Genomic DNA, 5,000 nt, shown 5'->3' on the forward strand with positions numbered 1-5,000 from the left:
GGGCATGAGAAACATAGTGCTTCCGGAGGCACCGCCGCCGCCTCCGGGCGCCAACCTCCCCCAGACTGGGCTCGCGCCTGTCGGGCGGGGGAGGGAGGGCCGGCGGGGCGCCGGGCTCCGTCGTAGGACGGCCGGGTGATGGCTTCGTAACCCCCCCGCCCCGGTTAAAGGGAGGGGGGGCGTACGTCGCCGGTTCGGGGGGCGTCTCGGCCTCGCTTCCAATCGGGCGCGCCGGGGCTGTGCGAGCGCCGGGCCGTCAAAGGCCGGCGTTCGCGGTGGCCGGGGCGCTGTAAGGCGACCCGCGAGCCGGAGGAGCCGCCCGCCCGAACACCGGCGCGAGGCCGGCCGGCGGGGGCCCTCCGAAGGCGGGTCTTGGATGCCGTTCGTACGTGGGAGAAGGTGCGGCGTGTCGCGGGCGACGGCCTGCTGCCGAGGCTCCGGAGGCTCCGGGGGCGGCGCTCTGAAAATATCCGGAAGATCGGCCGACTTGGAAAAAAATTTGAGAACCGGGGCTGAGGAGGGGGAAAATCTGGCCAGGGAGGCCGACCCGAAGTGCCTCTAAGTCGGATAGGGATTGGGCGAAACTCCCTTGGAAGTGGCACTCTGAAAAAAATTCCAAGTTTGGCTGACTTAGAAAAAATTCGAGAACCAGGATGAGGAGGGGGAAAATGTGGCCAGTCAGGCCGACCCGAAGTGCCTCTTAGGCGGATAGGGGTTGGGCGAAACTCCCTTGAAAGTGGCACTCTGAAAAAATTTCCAAGTTTGGCTGACTTAGAAAAAATTCGAGAACCAGGATGAGGAGGGGGAAAATGTGGCCAGTCAGGCCGACCCGAAGTGCCTCTTAGGCGGATAGGGGTTGGGCGAAACTCCCTTGAAAGTGGCACTCTGAAAAAATTTCCAAGTTTGGCTGACTTAGAAAAAATTCGAGAACCAGGATGAGGAGGGGGAAAATGTGGCCAGTCAGGCCGACCCGAAGTGCCTCTTAGGCGGATAGGGGTTGGGCGAAACTCCCTTGAAAGTGGCACTCTGAAAAAATTTCCAAGTTTGGCTGACTTAGAAAAAATTCGAGAACCAGGATGAGGAGGGGGAAAATGTGGCCAGTCAGGCCGACCCGAAGTGCCTCTTAGGCGGATAGGGGTTGGGCGAAACTCCCTTGAAAGTGGCACTCTGAAAATATTTCCAAGTTGGGCTGACTTAGAAAAAATTCGAGAACCAGGCTGAGGAGGGGACCATCTGGCAAGGGAGTCCGACCTAAAGTGCATCTAAAGCGGATATGGGTTGGTCGAGCCTCCCTTGATTTGCCCTGGAGCTCCCACGTCTTAAAAAGGTCTCTCCTATAATTGTACACCAACCATTTTGAGGTTTGGGTGCAAACCTCTCGAATGGGGGGACTCGGTCCCCTATCTACAGCGCCCCTAATGACGACAGGTGGTACTGCGCCCCTGGTAGCCCGGCCATTGAAAATGAATGGGCCCATTCATTTCAATGGGGAATTTCGACCCCTGGTTGCCCGCCATTCATTTCAATGGGGAATTTCGACCCCTGGTCGCCCGCCATTCATTTCAATGGGGACTTTCGACCCCTGGTTGCCCGCCATTCATTTCAATGGGGGATTTCGACCCCTGGTCGCCCGCCATTCATTTCAATGGGGGATTTCGACCCCTGGTAGCCCGCCATTCATTTCAATGGGGGACTTCGACCCCTGGTAGCCCGCCATTCATTTCAATGGGGGACTTGGACCCCTGGTAGCCCGCCATTCATTTCAATGGGGGATTTCGACCCCTGGTCGCCCGCCATTCATTTCAATGGGGGATTTCGACCCCTGGTAGCCCGCCATTCATTTCAATGGGGGACTTCGACCCCTGGTTGCCCGCCATTCATTTCAATGGGGGATTTCGACCCCTGGTCGCCCGCCATTCATTTCAATGGGGGATTTCGACCCCTGGTCGCCCGCCATTCATTTCAATGGGGGATTTCGACCCCTGGTAGCCCGCCATTCATTTCAATGGGGGACTTCGACCCCTGGTAGCCCGCCATTCATTTCAATGGGGGACTTGGACCCCTGGTAGCCCGCCATTCATTTCAATGGGGGATTTCGACCCCTGGTCGCCCGCCATTCATTTCAATGGGGGATTTCGACCCCTGGTAGCCCGCCATTCATTTCAATGGGGGACTTCGACCCCTGGTTGCCCGCCATTCATTTCAATGGGGGATTTCGACCCCTGGTCGCCCGCCATTCATTTCAATGGGGGATTTCGACCCCTGGTCGCCCGCCATTCATTTCAATGGGGGATTTCGACCCCTGGTAGCCCGCCATTCATTTCAATGGGGGACTTCGACCCCTGGTAGCCCGCCATTCATTTCAATGGGGGACTTGGACCCCTGGTAGCCCGCCATTCATTTCAATGGGGGACTTCGACCCCTGGTTGCCCGCCATTCATTTCAATGGGGGACTTCGACCCCTGGTTGCCCGCCATTCATTTCAATGGGGGATTTCGACCCCTGGTCGCCCGCCATTCATTTCAATGGGGGATTTCGACCCCTGGTAGCCCGCCATTCATTTCAATGGGGGACTTCGACCCCTGGTTGCCCGCCATTCATTTCAATGGGGGACTTCGACCCCTGGTTGCCCGCCATTCATTTCAATGGGGGATTTCGACCCCTGGTCGCCCGCCATTCATTTCAATGGGGGATTTCGACCCCTGGTAACCCGCCATTCATTTCAATGGGGGACTTCGACCCCTGGTTGCCCGCCATTCATTTCAATGGGGGACTTCGACCCCTGGTTGCCCGCCATTCATTTCAATGGGGGATTTCGACCCCTGGTTGCCCGGCATTCGTTCCTATGTGGCGGGGGATTTCAACCCCAGGTCGCCCTCGTGTGGTTCTTTTTGGCGCAGCTGACGGGCTCCGCTGCTCGTGGAGGTTTGCTAGTGGAGGATAACCCCCTGCCTGGGCAACTCGAACGCCCGGCATTCGTTCCTATGTGGCGGGGGATTTCAACCCCAGGTCGCCCTCGTGTGGTTCTTTTTGGCGCAGCTGACGGGCTCCGCTGCTCGTGGAGGTTTGCTAGTGGAGGATAACCCCCTGCCTGGGCAACTCGAACGCCCGGCATTCGTTCCTATGTGGCGGGGGATTTCAACCCCAGGTCGCCCTCGTGGGGTTCTTTTTGGCGCAGCTGACGGGCTCCGCTGCTCGTGGAGGTTTGCTAGTGGAGGATAACCCCCTGCCTGGGCAACTCGAACGCCCGGCATTCGTTCCTATGTGGCGGGGGATTTCAACCCCAGGCCGCCCTCGTGTGGTTCTTTTTGGCGCAGCTGACGGGCTCCGCTGCTCATGGAGGTTTGCTAGTGGAGGATAACCCCCTGCCTGGGCAACTCGAACGCCCGGCATTCGTTCCTATGTGGCGGGGGATTTCAACCCCAGGCCGCCCTCGTGTGGTTCTTTTTGGCGCAGCTGACGGGCTCCGCTGCTCATGGAGGTTTGCTAGTGGAGGATAACCCCCTGCCTGGGCAACTCGAACGCCCGGCATTCGTTCCTATGTGGCGGGGGATTTCAACCCCAGGCCGCCCTCGTGTGGTTCTTTTTGGCGCAGCTGACGGGCTCCGCTGCTCATGGAGGTTTGCTAGTGGAGGATAACCCCCTGCCTGGGCAACTCGAACGCCCGGCTCCCCCGCGGTCCGCTGGAGCTCCTCCAACGGCCAGCAACAAGCCCCGAAGACGGGCGCGCTCCCCGCGGTCCGCTGGAGCTCCTCCAACGGCCAGCAACAAGCCCCGAAGACGGGCGCGCTCCCCCCGGTCCGCTGGAGCTCCGCCAACGGCCAGCAACAAGCCCCGAAGACGGGCGCGCTCCCCCCGGTCCGCTGGAGCTCCTCCAACGGCCAGCAACAAGCCCCGAAGACGGGCGCGCTCCCCGCGGTCCGCTGGAGCTCCGCCAACGGCCAGCAACAAGCCCCGAAGACGGGCGCGCTCCCCGCGGTCCGCTGGAGCTCCTCCAACGGCCAGCAACAAGCCCCGAAGACGGGCGCGCTCCCCCCGGTCCGCTGGAGCTCCTCCAACGTCCAGCAACAAGCCCCGAAGACGGGCGCGCTCCCCGCGGTCCGCTGGAGCTCCTCCAACGGCCAGCAACAAGCCCCGAAGACGGGCGCGCTCCCCCCGGTCCGCTGGAGCTCCGCCAACGGCCAGCAACAAGCCCCGAAGACGGGCGCGCTCCCCGCGGTCCGCTGGAGCTCCTCCAACGGCCAGCAACAAGCCCCGAAGACGGGCGCGCTCCCCCCGGTCCGCTGGAGCTCCGCCAACGGCCAGCAACAAGCCCCGAAGACGGGCGCGCTCCCCCCGGTCCGCTGGAGCTCCTCCAACGGCCAGCAACAAGCCCCGAAGACGGGCGCGCTCCCCCCGGTCCGCTGGAGCTCCTCCAACGGCCAGCAACAAGCCCCGAAGACGGGCGCGCTCCCCGCGGTCCGCTGGAGCTCCTCCAACGGCCAGCAACAAGCCCCGAAGACGGGCGCGCTCCCCGCGGTCCGCTGGAGCTCCGCCAACGGCCAGCAACAAGCCCCGAAGACGGGCGCGCTCCCCGCGGTCCGCTGGAGCTCCTCCAACGGCCAGCAACAAGCCCCGAAGACGGACGCGCTCCCCCCGGTCCGCTGGAGCTCCGCCAACGGCCAGCAACAAGCCCCGAAGACGGGCGCGCTCCCCGCGGTCCGCTGGAGCTCCTCCAACGGCCAGCAACAAGCCCCGAAGACGGGCGCGCTCCCCGCGGTCCGCTGGAGCTCCTCCAACGGCCAGCAACAAGCCCCGAAGACGGGCGCGCTCCCCGCGGTCCGCTGGAGCTCCTCCAACGGCCAGCAACAAGCCCCGAAGACGGGCGCGCTCCCCCCGGTCCGCTGGACCTCCTCCAACGGCCAGCAACAAGCCCCGAAGACGGGCGCGCTCCCCGCGGTCCGCTGGAGCTCCTCCAACGGCCAGCAACAAGCCCCGAAGACGGGCGCGCTCCCCGCGGT

The sequence above is a fragment of the Leptonotus elevatus genome, unplaced genomic scaffold (genome assembly GCF_054856555.1).
Source record: "Leptonotus elevatus isolate MCC_2025b unplaced genomic scaffold, RoL_Lele_1.0 HiC_scaffold_73, whole genome shotgun sequence".
In the NCBI taxonomy this organism is placed as follows: Eukaryota; Metazoa; Chordata; class Actinopteri; order Syngnathiformes; family Syngnathidae; genus Leptonotus; species Leptonotus elevatus.